The sequence below is a fragment of the Porites lutea genome, chromosome 4, assembly GCF_958299795.1.
Source record: "Porites lutea chromosome 4, jaPorLute2.1, whole genome shotgun sequence".
Lineage (NCBI taxonomy): Eukaryota > Metazoa > Cnidaria > Anthozoa > Scleractinia > Poritidae > Porites > Porites lutea.
The window spans coordinates 31,608,034-31,631,374 of NC_133204.1; the positions used below are offsets into that span (position 1 = coordinate 31,608,034).

At 38.2% G+C, this 23,341-nt stretch overlaps 1 long non-coding RNA gene across 1 annotated transcript; it reads left to right on the forward strand.

Annotated features, from left to right (window-relative positions):
- Positions 1-17,077: 17,077 nt before the first annotated feature.
- Positions 17,078-18,532, forward strand: LOC140933225 (uncharacterized). The gene is made up of 3 exons (XR_012165032.1): positions 17,078-17,154; positions 17,647-17,803; positions 18,415-18,532. It is a non-coding gene; the product is annotated as an uncharacterized lncRNA (long non-coding RNA).
- The last annotated feature ends 4,809 nt before the right edge of the window (positions 18,533-23,341 follow it).

Sequence of the window (23,341 nt, forward strand, 5' to 3'; positions counted from 1 at the left end):
TTGCAATTCCCCCACCCTCTTCCCGAACTTAAAACAACATCGTGATTTTTCCCCTCCCCAGGGGCGTTCATCCAATCCATCCCCTTGTATTCCCCGACATATTCCCCTGGTTGTTCCGGGGGTCTACCCCCGGGGAAAGCCGATGACATGTGCATAATAAAACTTCATCAAATGCACTCTTAATCCTCTCCTATTAAATTAAGAAAAGTTAATCTAGCAAGAAGGGTAAATTTTGATTGACAGTAAGTCTTTCATGTCTCATATAACAGAATTTTGTAAATGTAGAATTTTTACCCACAGTAGAGCAGGTTTGACTCCGATATGACATTTTATTCACTTCACCATTGCGGAGTACATAAATCTAATTTAGTGATTAGTTGTGATACAGTGAAACCTGTATTAAGCGGACACCGTATTAAGCGGAAACCCTCTATTAAGCGGACAGTAGCCGAAGTCCTCGAATTTATTTCCCTTATTTACTTTAAATGAAACGTGTATTAAGCGGACACTTCTATTAAGCGGACGCGGACACCAAAAAGGACCAGACATAGTCATTTCTATTGTTATCAACCTGTATTAAACGGACACTTGTAATCAAATTGTAAAAAAAAATTTAAAAGATTGCCTCGAATTGCCACCCACAATTTTTTTTATTTTTACATTAAAAAAAAAACGTGACTTGATTAGTTTCACAGCACAGTATTGTTTTCTATTTCGTTTTGTTTGTATAGAGCTTGTTTCACTCATCTGAATTCTTCAAATTTGAGTTGCAATCTATGTTTATGGTACTACAATCAATTGGTCCACTTTGACAAAGAAATTAATGCAAACGAATATTATCATTGTCTGTCGTGGATTATTCTGAACGTTTTCATTGTTCACGAATGGCATTTGACACCTCAAATGACGTTATCTATCGAAACCTGTATTAGGCAGACACCCTGTATTAAGCGGACACCACAGCATTCCCCGAGGGTGTCCGCTTAATATAGGTTTCACTGTATATCAAAATATTCTGTAGATACATTTATTATTATTATTATTATTATTATTATTATTATTATTGTTATTCACCTGGTTAGGAGAAGATGAGGTTGTCATATCAGTCATTTCACTGTTGCGGAGAACAAAAGCCTAATTAAGTAGTTTGGCGGCATTTTTTGTCTCACTGCGAAAAAGCAGTTTGATATGGCATATCACACACCGCTTTACCATTGCGGAGTAGAAAAGTCTAAGAATAAATGTTCTTTTTAATTCTACAGCTCCCAAGGGAAGTATCATTGATTCAGGCAACGTACTTGGAAATGACGTTCTCCACCTTGAAGCCAAAGCGCTAACGCAACACTAGGTCCATCTAGGAGAACTCTTTTTAGCTTTTGACTAGATACTGAAATCGCACTCGGTCCTTAGATTGTATGCCCTTAGCGCTCTTGAGTCATAGAACAAACACACCGATTCAAGATAAACTGCCACCGGCGCACGGTCAGTAATAAATGCAGACTGCAGACTGGGTACAAATTGCAGACTAGGTACAAAATGCAGAATGCAGACTGCGGACTAAGTACAAAACGCAGACTGCGAAGAAGAACAGTTTTCTTTTTTTTTTCTCGCCAAAAAAACAACTTACGTACTTTATTACATTAGCGACACGCTAATTTCACGAATTTCGCGTTACAAAACAAATCGACGCGAACAATGAGTGTCGCGAACATAACATGACGCGACTCACTTTATGTCCATAATCAAGAAAGAACGTGTTTATTACCACTGAAACGTTTACAAATCATAGTTTTTACTTTTATGATTAATTTTCAGTGTAAATGAATGTTGTGGTCAATTGATAATTAACGTAATAATAACTGATAATTAATAACTGATAATTGATAATTAACGCGTACAAGCATGAACTGCTTGTGGACATAGTGAGAACTGCTTGGTTTTTCTTGATTTTGAGGTTATTGTTCCATGACATGACAAGATATGTTAAATTGTTGTACTCAAAAACGCGAATTTAAAGTGATTCAAAATATAAAATTTTCGAAAAATCGCGACATTTAAGAGTCGCGAAATATGCGCACATCAAAATCGCGAAATAGACATGTCGCGAAAATTTCATGTAATAAGGTATACTGTCACGCAATCGCCGTTCGAAGGTCATCTTCCACGGAAAATCAGGAAACATGTTCTTGTTCTTAGTCTTTTTTTAACATTTTAGCCCTTTTTTTTGGCCCATTTCAAAAAGAAAAATTCCAGAAATTATATGGAAGATGACCTTGGAACGGCGATAGCGTGACAATACGTAAGTTATTATATTGGGGTTTTCGCATGACGTCATCAAAATTCAAACTAAGAAACTATCAATTCTTCTGAGTTTCTACTTTCATGAGGTATTACAGCACTAAACACAAATTTTCGGTTCCAAAGGGTTCTTCGTTTTGCGATAGAAGACGCGTGGATTTCCAGGCCTTTGCGTGACGCGGTATTTAGCTGGGGTCCGGGATAGCTCTCAAGTGTGGGTTAAAAACGCTACTGATTTTTTTGAGATTTTGCTATCTAAACATTCCCTGTCTTAGAATAAATATTACTTTACTCTTTATGAGTTCCTCAAGCGATGAATTCACGCATTAGTAGGAAAACTAAAAAACATAGGTTTCCGTTGGTTTCCGGCGGCCATATTTGTGCCCCTCAAAGGGACATCAACATGGCGTCTCCATACAAAGCCCTATAAATTTAGGTAAAACGTTTTCCCTAATATCTCGTATTGGAATTATCGCACAAACATGATTATTGGCGAGGCTTTTTGTATATTTATCTTCTTTCATTTCCCAGATTCTGGACTTTCTGTATTGACTGGTTTGCATTTTTATGTTTTGATGACGTGACAGTGAAAACACAGAATTGGTGAGAAAAAAAAAAAGAAAACTGTTTTTCTTCTCAGTCTGCGTTTTGTACTTAGTCTGCAATCTGCATTCTGTGTTTTGTACCTAGTCTACATTTTTGTGCAGTCTGTATTTTGTGTTGACCGCACTATAGCATGACCATCACGTAATGGAATTTTTTCGATCAAGATTGTAGTCAGCGTTTCAGGAACTACACAATGACGGGGCAGTGTAAGTAGGCATTTTTGGCGTATAAACATAAAAACTGAAATGTCAATAAAATGATCATTGCCTTAGTTTTCTGGAACAATATCATTTGGATTTCCTAGGTTTATATAGCGGATATCGCATGGCCGCGGGGAGGTAGAATAGTCTCTTCGAGTGTTGAAAATATTTCACGTGTGAATCATGGGTGGACTTAGGGGTCGGCGGAGTGGACCTTTGCGACCCCTTTTTCTTATGAATTTGTTTACTATTTCTAATTAATTCTTAGTAAACAAAAAAGTAACATAGCTGGACCCCTTTCCGAACTTTCTGGATCCACCCCTGTGAGCGTAGCGTTTTTGGTTAATTCACCTGAATTAAGTTCGTTGGCCTTTGCCTTTTCTATTATCACTGAAGGGGTGAATTTTGCCCTAGGACCACACCCAAACTGGCCAGTGATTTATGGACATATGTCTGCAGGGAAACTTCCTAGTAAGTCAGGTTGCAGGTTGTAGGTGCAGCTTGCTGGCTGGGAACTCTTCCATCAGTCCTTGCTGGGGGTGAGGAAATTTTTCCCAGCAATCTCCAATAATGCTTTTCAAAATGACTTCAGAAAGCTTTGTTCATGCTTTGTTCTTGTTTTTAGGTCTTTTTCTCAAAATTTCCCGTTGGGTGCCTCTGAACTTGGCCAGTAAACAAGGAACATCTGGCCAAATATTCGCCGTGCAAATGTCCAATCATGACGTCCCATTTGCTATAAGGGGATGTCCCGCTAGACAGTGTAATGGTCTTTGTTCTCTCAGTCCTAAACAGGGTATATCATTTGTTTGTACTTCAAATATACAAAAGTCGGTGACTATAACGTGAATCTGCTCTATTGCAACTGCCAATAAATGGGTTTGAAACAAGACGGCATGCATTTTGCCTCCCCCCTCCCCCCCTCCAATCCAGAGCTAAACGCTCCAATATCTGAAATATTCGCTGAGTTATGGCATTGTGAATATCTGAAAGTTCCAAGAACAGAGACTAGTTGCCCTCCTGTTGTATAAAAATTCTAATTTTAGGTGTTTAATTGTGAACGTCAAACATCTTTACTGCGGATTGCAGCTTTACAGTCGAAAGCTAAGAGAAAAGGAATTGAAAAGAGGCTGCGAATTTTTACCTGCGTCAGAACTAAGAAAATAGTTTTGGGACGTCATACTTTATGTCACGTGATCATTTTTCATTTTGTTTTGTTGGTTTGACTTGCAGTTAAAAAACATATAACAGATTTACCAAATTTTCCACATTTGAACGCCTACATGTACATTCTTTAAAGCTTTTATCGTTTTTTACGATCCAGCACACAACGTATTTAAAGTCTGTAAAGAATAATATTTATATTACGCACACGAAAGCAGGTATCATATGACCTCTCAAATAGGAGAAATCTCTCAGTTCAAAGCTTATTCAAAGCTCTTGTCGATATGTGTTTTCTCTGTTTCAATTTTTTTGAAAACCTTGTAAGTCCTCTTTAAACTTGGGGTACATGAATTTTATGTATTTCTTCTATCTGAGTGCTATTTCGAGTCTGCAATAACTCTGAACAACTTTTTTTTAAAACATTTTTAGGTTAAGACGTCTTTTACATGTGTGGTGGTATTTGTGGTAGTATCATTTTTTCCAAGAACTCTTTATATCCCTAAATACTGTCCCCAGTGATAGCTATGACCATTTTTCTTCATTAATGTAACTACTCTAACTTGCTCTTTTGAAAATTAGAATATAGTGCAGACTATACAAGCTACAGTACGTTACGCAGATGTACCAGCGACTGTCATTGGCTGAAAACGTATCAGCTGACCTCCACTGAATATACCTGCGCGCGATCCAGCCTAGTCCCCGGGTATTCTGGCATTCCAATATGGCGGCGGCGAGTAAGAACACCTCTGTTCTAGACTCTCTGAAGACAAGGCAATTTTCTCTTTCCTAAACAGTCGTTGCCATTTATAAGACACTATTACAATTAACATAACACTATGAAAAGGTGCACTTTTCCGTTTGCAATGTTTCGTTCTGCCGGCACTGTAATGGAAACTCTCTGCGGGCGCGGTTTATGAGACACCATTAATATATAGATTTAGCCAGGGCTAAAAGCGAAGCTCCCATTAATAACGAAAACCGCTAAAAAAATTTCCAAAATCACCTATATAACGGCCAGCCAGTTGCAAGCTGTGGAGTGTTTGAATGAACATTAATAGAGTTACACTTCAACATAAAGAATTTATTGTGTTTTTTTATTTATTTAATGGTTTTATAACGATGTGTAAACTTAATTACAAGCGTTTAATACGCGCGACGTTTTGAGTACTCCTGCAAGGTAACGTTCATGAACGACTGAAAACATTAACGGCAAATTGCAAGAGAGACTACTAACAATCAATAAAAGAAATATAATTCGGTGAAACATTTACAGAGACAACAATTTTCATTCACAAAGACAATTAAGTATTAAAGTGTCTCTAAGAATCCTGAGTCTTTATGCTTATAAATATAAAGCCTAAGTTTATGTTTTAAAGCCGGCTTCCCGGTGTTTGCTGTTTTCAAAGATGAACTCGAGGCGAGAAAATTGCTCAAAGCTTTCTTTCTACAGCCTACAGCCGGTGAGAAAATATCGACTAAAGACTTTTTAAAGTTCTGCAAGCTTAAATCAAACCTCATACTATAGGTCAGATCATTATCTCAAATCTTAATTCAAACATGCATAAACTATAGCCTCATAAACTGCGCTCGGCTTCATGAAATGAGATATATGAAAAAAACAAACACAAATACAATAATTACTCAGGCAGCTCCTGGAAGCTACATCGCTTCAGACGTTTCAGTCAAGCAAGGTGAAAAACGAAAACGAATCGATGCCATCCGAAATCGGATTTCCGACTTTGACAGGCGACGTATTTCTCAACCAAAAACCCAATAGACAAACTAGCCATGAATAACAGAAGACTCTTGATAGTAGCTGAATTTCATTTCGTACATCCAGTGGAAAAAGACAGTTAAAAACATCACAAGTTGACACAAAACTCTGTCAGCTTCAGCTGTCACAGTAAACAAGTTTCAAGATGGCGCATAAATTTTCCTCATAAACTCACCTGTCAAATTTTGACCAATCAGAGCATAAAATTGGACGTAGAGCGTGACCAACGCGTTCACGGACGACTGAAAACAACAACTGGCAAAGCGATGTAAGAACGATATCCTGACAAACAATCAAGACAAGAAATATAATACGAAGAAACATTTAAAGGTCAACAATTTTTATGCCCGAAGACTTCTTTTGAGAGTAAAGCTGAGTCACGAATAGATTTAAATTAAGCCTTAAGTTTTAAGCCGCCTTCGCCGTGTTTGCTATTTTGCAAGATGAACTCCAGGCAAGAATATCGCTCAAAGTTTTCTTTTTACAAACAATAGGATAACTAAACTATTTTTCAGAACTTTTTCTTCTAGTCGCGGTCAGAAAATGTCTAAAGACTTTTTTAAGTTCTTTACTAGGTCAGATAAATTGATTCAAACCTTACAAATGTGCGTAAAATGACGGCATAAACATGAAAAAAGAAAACACATAAAATGCAATAAAATTATTCAAGCTTGCCGGTCGAGATGCAGCACGGAAACCCATCAAGTAAGGCCAGAATCGCTTAAGATATTTCGCATGGTCCAGCAAGGCGAAGTAAGCTTACTAAGAGTAGCTTATTTTTGAAAACGATGATTCCCGATTTCTTTTTGTCGTGTGGCGCATTTCTCAACCACAACCCAGTAAACAAGCCAGCCAAGAATAACAAAATAATGTTGATAGCTGCTGTATTTCATTTTGTAGATCCAGTGCAAAAAGACAGGTAAAAACATCAAAAGATGACTCAAAACTCTGTCAGCTTCAGCTATCAGTGAACAAGTCGCAGATGCTGCATAAAATTTCCACTTGAATCCTCTTCGCTAGCGCGCCTGTTAATTCTTACTCTATGCCTTTCTCTTCTTCTCTTTCCCGTCACTTTTCACTTACAAGCATATAGTTTGAATCCAATCCGCTATTGCTTGTTGCCATAACCATTTCCTCGAAACAGTTTACTAGAAACTGAGCTCTCCGGACACAAAATCCTTATGCAATGAAATGATGAAGATTAAGTAGTTCCGTTACAGTAAACCTGTTTTTGAACGCGACGACAACCACGTCATTTCTTGCGCGATTTCCCGCCAAGAAACAGGTGGGTTGCACAAATGCATCGCGCGATTTATAACATACTCCTCCCCCGGACGGGTTGACACCTGATTCCCTTCTCTCCCCCGCAAAGAGTGTACGGGCGTACGCTACGTCATAACCAAATTTTCTCGGATGGATGGTTTACCAAATTTTATTACCCATGGTGCTCCGCTGGCGCGCTTCGCGCGCCGGAGCTCCGCTATAATTAATAACACTATGAAAAGGTGCACTTTTCTATTTGCAATGTTTCGTTCTGCCGGCACTGTAATAGAAACTCTATGCAGGTGCGGTTTCAAAAGCCACAGAAGAACGTTTCTCACCTGGCGATTTCCTATTGCAATTTTCACCTGAAAAACAATGCACAAGAAATATTTATCGGGAAGGATTTTCATAAAGCTCGAAAAATTCTTAAAGATTTGCAAAGATGTGATGCTAACGCCGAGGGATACTAGTAAGGTTTTCAAGCAGTTTAATCTAGGATACACACAGTGTAATGAAATGAGACGATTCTACTTAAGCATAATATTTTGACCAGAAATTAATCATTGGTATGAACAATTTGTCGTTATTAATAAATGCTGTTATTACAATCATGATGATATTTCACTTACCCATACATTCTCCAGCTTCACTAGCATGGCTTGTATTTTCGGTCGTGTTCTTGCGTCTAAGTCTGCAATACTTATGCCAGATATAACCAGTAAGGAATACCAGAAACACTAAGCCCAGGCCAATGACGATTGTAATAAACATTGGTGATTTCAGATCACTTAACATGTTTTTGACCTCTAGTCCCTGCTGCTTTTGTTTTGCGGAATTCTGTAAAATGAAACAAAAAGGTTAGAATCGTTATATTACTGCCTGGAATAACGAGGACGTAAAGTGGCGGGGGGGGGGGGGGAGAAGTTGCACCTATGTTGGCACTCCATTTTCTTTTTGAGCAAACAGCACCCCGTTCTGATACGGACACTTTCTATGGCCCCCTGGCAGTGCCCGTTTACCGTATTAACGGGGTTTGACTGTAATTAAAATCATACCTTGATATCACCGACGAACATGGAAATAACTGCGTATTTATCAGTTTATTGTTTGATTTAAATTATAAATTTATTAACGGAAGCTTCGGTTTTAGCCCTCGCTAAGGGCCTGTTTACACAGACCCCTGGAGGACCCCAGGGGTCTCTCACCTCCATGTAAACAGGCCTTAAATCTATATATTATTATAAGTTATTTATTGTTTTTTATTTTTATAATAATAAGTCAAGACTGTCCCTTGGGTCTGACTATAGAACTAATTTGAATGCAAATGTCGGCACCGTTCCTTAATTCGCATAATTAGCTGACTTTAACGGAGCGTGAAACAAGCGAACACAACCAATAAATAGACCTATTCGGCTAACTCAATGTTGTACCCAATTCAAATCTCCCGGGGATATGATTCTTTGTGTATTGTATTTGCATTATAACGTGGCATTCACATTTAAATGATATGGAAATTCCTGAAACAAACAACCATTACGCTTTTGCGTGTGAACGGGGTGCTGTCTGGAACAAGGGCCTTGAATTAGGTGTCTTTTTATCATTCATTTCTTATCTGAATTAGGTTGGCCTGAATTATTGTAATTACGCAAATAGTTCAGGGAGCATTTCACAAACCTCACCAAAGTTTTTCTGGATTATTCACCTGGCTCGTTTGAGCAATAATAATAATAATAATAATAATAATAGCAATTACTTTATTGATGTCTCAAATGCCTAGCTTAAACGGAATGTAAACTAATAGGCCATTTCCGAGTTCCCCTGGGCCTCTGTTTCAAAACGAGGGTACGTGCTCAGCCTTTGATATGGAAATCATTTTTCATTCTCGTGCAAATAAACTCATTTTCACAAGAAAGGTTGTTGTAGAAGGCCTAAATGTAATAAACGACCCTAAATGTAATAACAACTTGCCCTAAATGTAGTAAACTCTTAACTTGCCAATTACAGTAATTACTCGAATAACCGCCTCATTTTGGGGTTAATTAGCGCCGCGGCGCTTATTCATATAAATACGGTACTAAGCGGTATTACTATGGTATTAAGCACCGCTCTCAAATAAGCGCCGCACTTCGTCTCGGGTTTGCATAACTGTCAAGAGTTCTTCCAACCCCTCGAGTGTTTATATCAGGCTATGCAAACACTGGAAAAAAGTTTTCTATTGCTTTTATAAAATAACTTTCTCTAGAAAAAAGAAAAACTCTTTGCTTAGGTTACTGATTAAAAGAGAAACTCTTACCAGTCGCGAAGTCTTGTACACGGAGCTTGATGTACGTGTAATCAGTTCTTGTTTTGCAATATAAAGATGCTTTCCAAAATAGAGTTTTTCTCGCTTAAAATGTCAGCTTAAGCGAAAAAATGTTCGCACAGCATGTTTGTAAAGATTTTCCAAGTTTCATCCGACGAGGGAATGGGTAAATAAAGTAAATTTGTGGAGTTTTCAACTCAAAAACATTTTAAAATTCATGCTTGTGTGATTAGCGCGCGAAGAGCAAAACATCTTGACTCCACACATGTTTACATGCTCTCATGCAAACACATCTCTCGGCCAATCAGAGAGCGCGCGTACTATCTTAGTTATTTATAAACATTGTTATCAGCTGTGCAGTAGTCTTCAGGGCCTGTTTACATGGAGGTGGGGGACCCCAGATAGGTGAGGTAACATGCGGCGGGTCACCCCACCTATCATGTGAACGTAAACAAATTGAAATGATAGATTATGTGAACAGGAGGTTTACCCACCAAAGCGGGTTACCTCACCTACCTGGGGTCCCCCACCTCCATGTAAACAGGCCCTTAGACTTCTCTTTTTTGGTTCTTAATATTTTAGCTGATTAGATCTCTTTTCTAGAGATCCAACGTTGACAAGCAACAGGATCTTCGTCCACGGTTTTTGCATTAAATTTCTTTAACAAAAATGAAGTATGAAAAACTTTTTAAGGCTTACAATTTTTTTTTATTTCGTCCCTTTACAAGCAATTTATTTGTAAACATCAAGTTACATAGTGCAAGAAAATGTACCGAAGCTTATGAAATTTTTTCTCTAAAAATGCGGTGCTTATTTGAGGGCGGCGCTTAAAACCATGGTAGTAACTCTTAGTACCGTCTTTACGCGAATAAGCGTCGCGGCGCATATTAACCCCGCAAATGCGGCGCTTATTTGAGTAATAACGGTCATTTGCAACTTAAGATTTTATTACATTTAGGATAAAATGTTATTACATTTAGGACTTTATTACATATAGGGTCGTTTATTACATTTAGGGTCGTTTATTACATTTAGGCCTTCTACAGTTGTGCACCTAGCCTCATTTTGAAAGTGAGGGTTTTTGGAACTCGGAAGTGACCTATTGTGGACATCTAACTACCTAACTACTTTGGCAAATTTTATCATCTGTTGCTCCCTGAAAACACATGTGATATTATTTCTATCCCATCAATTCTAAAGCGTATGCAAATATGGCGGGAATCGTGAAAAAGGTCTATTGAATGTTACCTGTGTTTGGGCTTGTATCGTATAATTAGTATCACAACTCAATGTCATCGACGACATTGGAATATTAGCATATTTATCATCTTTGACTACAAACTGGACAACATCATTGATGCACTTGTCAAGTTTGCTGTCTTCCGAAAAGGGATTGTTTCTGAAAAACCACTCCATAGCCATGCTTCACTTCACTTCAAAGAAATGGACAACACATAACAATGGGTTTTCCTTTTCTTGATATGTTCTATGGCTGTAAACACCTCCTCCATCACTCCTTCTATCGACTCTTCATTAATGAAAGCATTGTAGACCTCAATAAGGACTTCAGAAGTTGAGTACATATAAAATAAAACTTTTATCAGTATACCTAACATCTCTGCGAGAGTCTCTGTGAATTGCAGGCAGATTAGAGATAGTTTGGTGGCAAAAAAACAAACAAACATACAAACAAACAAACAAAACAATCACCTCTTACGTTTCCGTCCCGCTAATTTTAATAAGTTTTGTGTTAGCGAATCCCTTAGTACGCGTGGCCAATTCACAATACTCTAAAATGAAGTCAATTTTTATGCTTTTTTGATTTACAGTTCCATAACGGAGCACCACAATTTCTTTACAAACGCGTGACTAGTTACCCGTTCGTATAATTGGAAAGGACGTTCCGTATAATGTTTTAAACGCTAATTTATGATCACAGAGAAGTGGTGTTCATTTGCGTAGGCGTAAGGCTATATATGATAACAGTGTTTACCTAAAATACATGTACAATATTATCACCTACGAATGTATACATCGATGTTTCATGTGCAGGAAATAACACCCGCCGGCATAAGACAATAATAGTAACCGTCCAAGATAATAGCTAATGATGCTGTTAACTAAGGCAACTTTTTTATGACTTTTTCAAAATATTGTAAAGAAGAACTAAGTGGGTAATTCAGCCTTTATTGCCTTTATAAGAAGCGTTCTTCAGGTGTCGTCATAACATTCGGACGGACTTGCTGCTGAACCTACATTTCTTAGCAAATAAACCATAAAACTGTGCCTGAAAAATTATTATAGCTTCTGCTCACATAAAATTTAAAGAGGTATTGTGACGTGCTTCGATGATAATGCGCCTCTTTCGTCTTTAGAGACAGGTGTAACAAAGCCAGAGGAGACTTTCTTCCTGTCTGTGTGACACAAAGTGTCTCGCACAACACATAAGTGACGCACCTAAATTCACTTTTTACAAGACGTATAACTGTAAAATCTACCAATATTTGCCCAACGAGCATTGTCTCAGGAAGACATCTCTAGTAATAATAGTGAGAGTCACTGCTCATTACCAAGCTGAATATCCTCTTCGAGTTTCGACTAAAAGCAATGATTAATTATAAGTCGTGCACATAACGTCATTATGCGTTCGTATGGTAGATGGAACATTATAGGATTATAAGATTTTATAGGCCTAAGGGAATTCACGGCAGCATAAAACAACAGTGCCTAGAAAACTACTACAACGTTTGAAACTTTGTAACGAAGGACCAATAAATCGCTATAGGCTGCGTTCATTTGCAGCTCGGGCGTTTTTCTTTTTCCAGACGCAAAAACACTACTGAAAAACAATTTGCAAATGCGACGGTGGTGCGTGTCAGTGTTGCAAATAAATTCACCCCATAGTGGTTTACCGGTGAGCCTAATTAGTTCCTATTTGCCTTTTCACATCAGTTTTTATTTTTACCATAGAATTTTTCTATGACAATGTTATTGCAGTTAGGTGTATATTTAGTCAAAGAGTGAAAAAAAAAGCCTATGTGAAAAATCACCGGTTTAGCGGTTAAATACATGCAAGCTTTCTGAAAACTGCTCGACTTCTCGCAAGGTAGTTTATACCGCGGAAAAATATAGCCCGTCTGCTCGCAAGTTACTTGAGACTATAGAACCTTTTAAACAAACAATTAAACTGTAAGTGCATTGTATAATTTTCACCGCCAACCGAGTTGAACATTGTTGCAAACTGGCTGCTCAACAAATTAACATGACACTTTTATACCTCCGTTAGAAGAAACAACACTGAATTATCCTCCAAGAACCATGATCAGTGTCTCATCTACATTCTCGGAATTTTTCATTTTATAAATTCAAGAAAACTTCAGAAAATTTGTTTATTTTGATGGCAAACTTGAAAGGTAAACATGTTAATTTATGATGGTGAAACTGACGGGGAAAATACCTCCCCGAAAACCGTTTATCGTGAACACCTGTGCTTTTTAACAAAACTGGCGAAAGATCTGTTTAGCATCTAAGCTACCATTTAATATTCAATTTGCAGATAAATAGTTAAGCACGTTTTTAGGCACCATGAGCAAGTTTGAACTATGTTTCGATGCAAGATCTTTTCGTATAGTATCAATTTTTGTACAGGAAAAAAGAACGCGACGAAAAAGTCTCACAAAGGAACATAGTTCTTAAAACCATACAACGGGCGTAGTAATGGACTGTTTCGTAAGTAATTACTTAGCTGCAAAAATAAAATTCTGAGGTGAATTTTTTAAAGACCCTGCTTGTGTTTAAGTTAACAAGGCGGTTTTATTATTCCCGAAGTAATTCACAAAATTGGTTTCTTTGAGTAAGACGGAATTAACACTGGACTCTGAACATGTTAATTTTCTGAGCTGTCTTTTATTATTTTTTAGCTCAAACTGGGCCAAAATTAACATCTTTCCTGTTCGAATGGTAAAACAGCAGACCAGGATAATATCGAGACAATGGCTGGTTTGTTTTTTGTCAAAAACCTTGCAACAGAGGCATATTGCATTTCGAAAACTAAAAATTCAGTTAGGGTGAAGTCAAGCAAATATGACACTTGCATTGCTTTGCACATGCGCGTTTATTAGGAACCGCCCATTTCAATTATCGTATAAAGATAGAATTCCCGGATGGGGGAAGCAACATTTTAATTTTTAGTTTCTTTCTACGTTTTTCCCGTTACGAGCCTACAAAGGTTATTAGCCGGGAGGGAAGGAAAGTGACTTTTAAATATCTACAAGTTTTAAGGTCAACGAGATAAGAAGAAAAACATAATGACGCTAAAAACACTGTTGGTAATTTTCTTGTTAGTTCTGTCCGTTGGCTTTTCGGTGTCCGTGGAAGAATTTCTTGATGTGAGTCTTTTGGATGAACTTCAAGAAAATCGATGTTATCCAAGTTTTTGCGTGAAACCTCCGGTGGTTATCTCCTGGATGGAGAAGCCGCCTTATGTCATGTTTGACGAAGAGCCATTAGAGAAGAACGAAAACAGAACAAGATTGGCCTCGTCACAGCCAGGAGAAGCAATGAACGCAACGAACGATAACAGTGGTATAAACCATGAAAGCGTACAGGGCTCCTCGCCTGGATTCAGAGTGAAAGGTATCTTTCAGGAAATTGTGTCCAAAGGACTTCACATTTGCACGAAAATACCCCTTACTGAAGTCGCGAAAAAAGCTGATAATTTACGAGAGCTTGATAAAACCATTGTAAACAAGGAAGCTGATCTGGCACTTCCCGTGCAAGGAAGCGAAGATGGTTCTTACGGAGGGCATACGTACGTGGAGGTCTTGAAATCGCCAGGTGTTGTTTTCATAGTGAACAAACAGCAAACATTAAAACATTTACGAAAGCGCGTCTTACAAGCCATGAAAGATACCTGGCCTGTTGTTATTTTAACCTTACTTTTGGCAGGATTTGCTGGGATTTTAATCTGGGGACTGGTAAGCGTGTATATATTCAATAACGTAAGAAAAATTTTGCTTACTTAAGTAAAACGGAAGGTAAATATGTTCGGTGAGGGTAAAAGGCGGAATGAGTTTGCGGAATGGCATGTGGCATGGCTTGCGGAATGACATAATTATGTGTAACGTAATATATGCAGAATGACTCGAAGAAATAAATTAAACTAAAAAGTGCGTCCTTTTTTGGCGCCAATCAATTTGCAAACGCAGCCGCTGTTTTAATGTTGACATACGATGACAATCAAACAGCCACAAAGGCTCATTGTCGATTAGCCTTTTCCGCACAGCCACAAAGATTCCTCTTGCCTTTATTAGTCGAGCTGCATGGCAGCACCGATACTACAGAACGAAAGTCGACCATTGAAGAAAAGATGTTTTGGAAGGTCATGCTCCAGTTCTACTTAATTGATTTTTTCTGCAAAAGACGTTTGCACGATTAACTTAAAAGTTTCCTTTTAACTATATTTGTATTTGCAACGGCGTGAGAAGTGTTTCTTTTTCAGACGGTGGGTTACGTGATCGTGACATAATATTCAGAGATGAAAAAGGATCTTGTATTTTATTTCATTAGCTGCTTGGTTAAGTTTCGGCACGCGAAGCTAACAGCTTGCGGAGAAGGGCGAGTTCGAATGCTGGCAATTGAGTGTGTGTCTTTTTTTCTTTTTTTTTTTTCGTTCTTATTGTTTTAGCATTTTTTTCAGGTTAAACGCGCACAAAGCACACGAACAAGGAAGGTGCGAAGACACGCGAAAAGGCCTAAAGGAGACAGAGAGCAGTTCGCTTCACTCGATTTCTGGATTACAGATTAATGTTTGACTCGAGGCGTTCATTTAGTCTCAAATATGATCTGATCCATCCACCGTATGAATTAATAATTCCTAGAATTGTAGATAGCCCGAATTCACGTTCAACAAACGTTCTTTTCCCTCTAGCGTTTTGACATTTGACTTTATTATAATGGTGGGCAGAAAGAGAGAAAGCATTGTCCAAAGCAACAAAAATAAATTAAGTATCAATTAAGTATTACATAGACACGAATACAGTAAAGCTTATCGCTACTTTCTGCTCTGCGTTGTTGGTTTAAGCCAGCAGTAATAAATGGACCAGGAAAAACTTTGCTCACTCAAATTGGCACCGAAAAAAGGAGCGGCAAAGACGTGCTCATGTTTTTCAGTTTAATTCATTTCTTTGAGCCATTTTCCACATTTTACATTCCGCATAATTATGTCATTCCGCAAGCCCTGCCACATGCTATTTCGCAAACTCATTCCGCCTTTTACCCTCACCGAAATATGTTCAGTAATTTGTGGTTATACTCGGAGGCTTTTTACTGGTAGGACACTCGCGTTTTGTAATAGTGGCTAGATGACTTATCAAAATCGGCTGCTTTATATAGACATTTATTAAATTTGCAAATGAATGGCTGGGGAAAAAATTTGACTACACCCCCACACCTCTTTGGAGCCGTAACCGATTAAAATTGTTGTTATTAAATTTTTCTTTTCACAGATGGATCGCCAGTTATAATATTTATTTTCGCGGAGACCAAAAACTAAGGCAAAAGACATTAAGAAGAAATCATTTACAGGGGTTGAATAAATAATTCTGGATTTAGATTAAGCTTTCAGTTCGCCGTCTTCCGCATCTAAGGATTGGGAATCTAAATTGATTATAATGGGCCGTAAATAGCCTCCTTTAAATTTTAAACAGACATGTATTATGCAGGTTAAAAACTAGTTTCCTTAGGTCGATCTTATGATTTAGCCGCTAATACCAGCCATACTTAAAAAGGCACCCAAAAATGTCAACAATAGCTAGCCAGGGGAAACTTCAACGAATAGTTCTGTTTTTTAAGCTCTTTGTATTGACATATTGAGAGAAACGTGCGAAAAGTGAGCAATAACGTAAAATATTGCTATTTTCACTGAATTGAACACTAATACGTTACCAATATCGTAGCGTCCTATTCTTCTTGCTTAACCTTGGGGTCAAAAACGTTTTTCGAGCGTTTGAAAAGGGAAAAGTGTAGACTTGTCGGCGCCACTTGGTTCGGTTTATTACTAATAAACGTGCCTGAAATTGAATTTCAAGCACGTTTGAAACGCACATTTTCCATTTCACCTGTTCAATTAATACATTATGGTGATCGCCTGAAAACGTACATGCGCTGAAACTTCTGAATACATATTTCCCTGAGTGTCAAACAAAAAAATTTTTGTTCCATCTAAGAATTACAATGTTTTAAAATCTCAAAGTCTAAAATTCATATATCCCAAGGGCTAGACTGGGCGTTTCCCTCTTCGTCCTATTATTCCAGGCTCTCCTGAGGATATTATATATATATTCCTTTTTGGAACGTCGGACACCATGTAGTCGAGAAAAGGTTCAATAAAGTAATTCATATATAATTGATATCGCCTCATTTGCAACTATTTTTTTTTGTTACTTTAACTTACAGGACACATCTAAAAACTCTGATCACTTTCCACGCTCTTTCACACGAGGCGTGATGGAGGGAATTTGGTGGTCTTTCGTGGGCATGACAACAGTTGGGTAATAACAGATAGGGGAGATACCTGTTTAATTATAGTCATGAAAGTTCTCGACTGTCGCTAAAAGAAATGACCAACGGCTTGTCTACTATAAATCCAGCTTAATGATTTGCAATCTTAACGTTAAGGCACGCCGAAACTCAATGCTTTAAATTTGATTATTTCAAGTATAGACTACATGTACGAGTAGTCTATTGTTTTCCTCAGGAATGATAAACCGAACGAAGCTGAACGAAATACGAAAGGGGAAGGGGGAAATCGCCAACAACAATGAAAAGCTATTTAACAGCAATCAGGTTTTAGCTAGTTTCTGAAATATCTTTTTCACATTTCTTGGAACTTAATAGACAGCCCATGGGATAAGTGTACCCCGGGTTACTTTTTTTTTTTAGTCTTTAGTTACGATAGCGATGAAATCTTCATGTTTGGAAATATTTATTAAAACTGGTATATTTAACTTTTGATATAAGAGAGTTCTTTCTCTGGATATTAGGTATGGTGACAGGACTCCAAAGTCAGCGCCTGCACGTTTGTTTGGCATCCTGTGGATTCTTACTGGCCTTATTCTTTGCTCGTTTTTCACCGCTACTTTCACAAGTGCCTTGACGTCATCATCCATGCTACATCGTAAATCTCTGTTGGGAGTGAAGGTTAGCACCATCATCATCTTCATCATCGTATCTCTTCGCACCAGAAAATGCAAAACGCCGTTAGGTTAATAGCTAGCAGAGTACGCTAGATTAAATAAGGAAATAATATCTGAAGTCGTGAAATGCATCTATAATTAGATTCGAACTTCCCAAACGGCTGAGACTGAAAAAATCAGGGCATTAAACAAAATTCAATTCGAAGCCATGACGTTCGTGTTAACTCAGTGGATTAACAATGCCTTAACCTCCATACAATGTCGCGGAAATTGATTAACTTCACTTCATTCCCGAAACAGATAAAAGGTTATTCTTCTTTATTTATATACGACGAACTGCACAACTCTCACACCCTTACAGCAACGAATATTTTAGAAGATATCTCAGGAAGGTTCATTGATGCCAACAAAACAACAAAGAAATGTACTGGCGTGAATGTGCGTAAATTATCATTATCTCAAAGTTTGAAACTCTTTCACAAATGCTAGAACTGTTAATCATCGTTGAAGCTATCTAGTACACATCCCCTATCCCCTAGCGTCCTCTATATCTTACTAGGCTTAATTGAGTTCAGTAATGTTAAGATACTCAGCTAACTTTTGAAGTTCACCCAGGTTGCAGTTTTGGAAGACAGTCATGCATACGAGGAGGCTTTGAAGCAGTCTGCCAACGTCAAAGGTACGTTTTCAAATCCTGATACCGGTTGAAGTCGTTTGAGTAGAGACGTTGCTATATCCGGGCATGGACGAAAAGGTATCAAGTCGTTTTAACCTTCTCACTCTTATAAAATAATCAGTCCAACTAAGAGGGTTGGAAAAGAAAATCAAGCATCATTGTGCAAAACGCAAAAGTTCTTGGCCTCGGAGGTTTCATTTGAATGGTAACACCATAGATTTTGTCCAAGATGCAGTACTAAGTTAAAGTGAAAATCATCTCACAGAATGGCAAAATTACAGCTCTGTCTCAAACAAAATATTATATCAAAGGTTACAGGAGACAAAAGTGAACTTTGAAAAACTACAAGGCTACTAACGGGTTCAAACAACCTCAATGGAGAGAAGCCGTTACGCACGTTGCCATGGTAGCAAAACTCCTGGCTCCAGTTGTTCAAACGTTGGATAGCACTAGAATCCACCGGATAAATCACTATCCAGCGGATAAGTGTTAGGGAAACCAATTGCGCTATCCGCTGGATAGTGATTTATACAGTGGATAGCGTTATCCAGCTTTTGAAAAACTGGGGCCTGAATGATAACAAACCGAAAACATCACTTAAAAAAGTGAATTGGGACTGTTTCAAACTTCTGTCATTCAATTTCATTTAATTTGTCAAATGTTTGCAAAATTCTGGTTTGGGGTTGAAACCAAGAGGACCGTATCTGGTAGAAAAAGAAAAAAGAAAATTTTGCGCTGTGTTCCCCAACTCCATAAAGCGGGCGCGTGAAAATAGGAAGTTTCCTGTCGCAGTCGTGCAACAACGGCTAAGAATGTACAAAAAGCGTGATGGACGTATAACGTTGTTGTTTTCCTAATCTAAACCGGTTCGCGATGCTGTCGCCGTCGTCATTGCTTAAGCTCGCCATGGCGGTTGTGATCTAGAAATTTTGCTATCATGGCAACGTTACGTCACACTTCCCCTCTCTATTGCACTTCGTTTCAATCTTCTTCAAGTTTGCTCATTCGTGTCTCCTTTTGTGTTCGCTGTGTAATTTATACCTTCTTTTCTCTGTTTTGAGCAGTTATTTTTATGTTTAAGTCAGTTTGGTGGCAGCTGTCATTGTTTAATTTGAATCTTGATAACTTTCGTGGCATAGCCGGACTTCAACTGACGAACGCTTTATTTCCTGTGCTGCAGATTATCCCAACTTCCGCGAAATGTACAATGCACTAGTGGTAAAAGAAGAAGTAGATGGAATCTTAGCGGACATCTACACAGCCTCTTACTACATGGATAAAGTCGAAGACTCTCGCTTGGCAGTGACCATGTTCCTTAGTTCTCAGCGGTCAATTGGATTTGCACTTGAAAAAAAAGAATTTGAGGAAGAAACTGAGTGCCTAAGGAATCTGTTTAAATATCGACAGCGAGACATCAAGAAAATTATTTTTCGACACACCCAAGCATTGCATGTAAGTTAATTAATTAACCTTTATTAAAATAAATGGGCTACTCTAAGACATTTGCCTGTAGTATTTACGAGCAGTTCTTTCGTAAACTCTGCAACTTATTAGTGGTTAGCTAAAAGAAACAGCAACTTCCCGGCCTTGCTGTTCCTGATTTGAGGTGTCACGGCAAAATTCGTCGATTGAAATCTTGACCAGATAGATTAAACAGTTTTGGGCGATCATATCTTCTCGTTTTGACTTGGTATTTGTTGGTACAGCTGTCTCGTTTGCAGCTAACAAATCGTCTTCCGAAACCGTCGCAAAACGGGGAGACAAATTGCCTACCATCCGAAAACAGTGAATAGCCAAGTATATTCCGGGTTACGGAAGCCAATTAAAACGCGCGAAAATTGCCATCCACTGATTTGGTAAATATTAAAACTAAACTTTTAGCAACTGCAGATTTGATAATGATGCTTGCAAAAAGGAAAAAACTCACACGTTTATTTATAACAGTGGCTTGACCTCATGCCACACATAACGTCAAATCTTGTAACCATATAGGAACACACTACTGGCTCCTGTAGACTGTAATTAATTTTGCCAAAATGTGTCGAAGGAAATTAATAATGGTAATAATAATTAATAACAATAATAATGATTAAAAGAAGAAGGAGAACGAGAAGAAGAAGAAGAAGGAGAAGAAGAGCAGGAGTAATTAGCTCCTGTGTGCAGCTACTGAAGAGTAGATCTTTTAGCTTAATGAAAACAACCTTTAATTGTTTAGGGCCATACAGGGTGGTATCCACCCCCCTTAATATGTGATAACTGTCATACTCTTGCCGGTTGGTCATGTTCAAGGTAAATAGTAGCAAAATAAAAGGCATGGGGCGAGGGTGTAAAAAAGGAGGCTGCGGAGACACACTATCACCCGGACAGCCGTCTTTGCATCCACTGAATTCGTTCAATATACGCGGTTTCGAAGCTTCAAGACTTGCGAGTAGTGATTTAAGTTTAAGAGAAAGAAATTAAACAGATTGCTTTTCACTTTAATATACGTTACCATCTGAACTTCCTTTTAGACCGAAACCAGGAGCCGCCAGATATCAGACAAAGACGCAGACCGCGTTGTGACTTTACTAGATGGAAACTCGCCTGGATTTTGGACTGTACTTCGCGCAATGTTGATAACCTTTATCACGCTGTTGACAGCGGGTTTCGTTTACGAGACGTGTGCTGCAAAGTGTAGGAAGAAGAGGCTAACAAGTAAGTGTAGTGGGTTTCATCAAACCACCCCCCGGTCCGCTGAAGACTCTCACAGGCAATTATTCAGTCACGTGACAACTTATGACATGCCTCATTAATGAGCGCACAGAGGAGATTTTTCTTCTCCCTTTTCGACGTTCCCTTCGCTCTATGATTAAAACGAACACAATCGTAGACTTTCTTCAGGTGATCTTCAAGATTATAATTCAGAACCTTCAGATCGATTAGCAATACATCAGCTTCTCAGAATAACAATCAGAAAGAACATCAGAAAACATTTAACATCTTCGAGAGAGAGTAAAGTTCGTGGGGCGTGGCATTATCCAAAACAAAAAAACGTGACAGTGACGTTATTTTGAGTCCCAGCTTCCCACAAGCTGTCTTTTCAAGGGAACCTCTGTGGCGGGAGGTTTAGGGGAGGGTTTCTACTTGGAGTCCAATCAATGAGGAACTTAAGCAACCACGACAAAGACGGCAGTGGGAACGTCAGAAAAACAATTGGTTTTATTTGTAAAACAGAAACAACTTTGCACGTGCATCATACTTTTTGGCACTTTTTTCAAGCGACCTTTTATGGAGGATGGCGTGAACGCACGACGACGAATTTTTTTCTTCCTAGGTCTTTATTTCTGAAGATAGCAGCATTTTTTACGAGACATAAACAAGATAAAATTTGAGAGGACACAAATTCGGCGTATTTAGTGAAGTTTTTTACTGCCATCGTCATCCTGATTGCTTTAAGTTCCCTAATAAAACTTCATCAAATGCACTCTTAATCCTCTCCTATTAAATTAAGAAAAGTTAATCTAGCAAGAAGGGTAAATTTTGATCGACACTACGTCTTTCATGTGTCATATCACAGAATTTTGTAGATATAGAATTTTTACCCGTAGTATAGGTGGTTTTCATGCAATCTCGGGAGACACAAATAACAACGGTGAAATGAACAAATGCTGATGGACAAACAAAGCGAGCTAAAGAGCGATCTTTTGTTTACCGTCCACCAGCAAAGCGGCGATGACGTAACGTGAAAACCACCTATAGCAGGTTTGACTCCGATATGACATTTTATTCACTTCACCATTGCGGAGTACATAAATCTAATTTAGAGGTTATTTGAAATATATCGAAATATTCTGTAGATATATTTATAGAAAAGTCTAAGAATAAGTGTTCTGTTTAATTCTGCAGCTCCCAAGGGATGTATCATTGATTCCGGCAACGTACGTGGAAATGACGTTCTCTTCCTTGAAGCCAAAGCGCTAACGCAACACTAGGTCCATCTAGGAGAACTCTTTTTAGCTTTTGACTAGGTACTGAGATCGCACTCGGTCCTTAGATTGTATGCGCTTAGAGTTCTTTAGCTATAGAACAAACACACCGATTCAAGATAAACTACAACCGGCGCACGGTCAGTTGAAAACGCAGACTGCAGACTGGGTACAAATTGCAGACTAGGTACAAAATACAGAATGCAGACTGCAGACTAAGTACAAAACGCAGACTGCGAAGAAGAACAGTTTTCTTTTTTTTTCTCGCCAAAAAAACAACTAACGTACTTCATTACATGAAGTTTTCGCGACACGTTAATTTCACGAATTTTGCGATACAAAACAAATCGCGAAATTAAAGTGTCGCGAACAATGAGTGTCACGAACATAACATGACGCGACTCACATTATGTCTAAATCAAGAAAGAACGAGTTTATTAACTACCACTGAAACGTTTACAAATCACAGTTTTTACTTTTATGATCAATTTTCAGTGTAAATGGATGTTGTGGTCAATTGATAATTAACCGGTACAAGCATAAACTGCTTGTGGACATTGTTAGAACTGCTTGGTTTTTCTTGATTTTGAGGTTATTGTTCCATGACATGACAAGATATGTGAAATAACATTGCCTATGAAATGTAAATTGTTGTACTCAAAAACGCGATTTTAAAGTGATTGAAAATAAAAAATTTAAGCGTCGCGAAATATGCGCACATCAAAATCGCGAAATAGACATGTCGCGAAAATTTCATGTAATAAGGTATACCTAAAAACCTTTATTTACACAAATTTTCGGTTCCAAAGGGTTCTTCGTTTGGCAATAGACGACGCGTGAATTTCCAGGTCTTTGCGTGACGCGGCATTTAGCTAGCGGCCGGGATAGCTCTCAAGTGTGG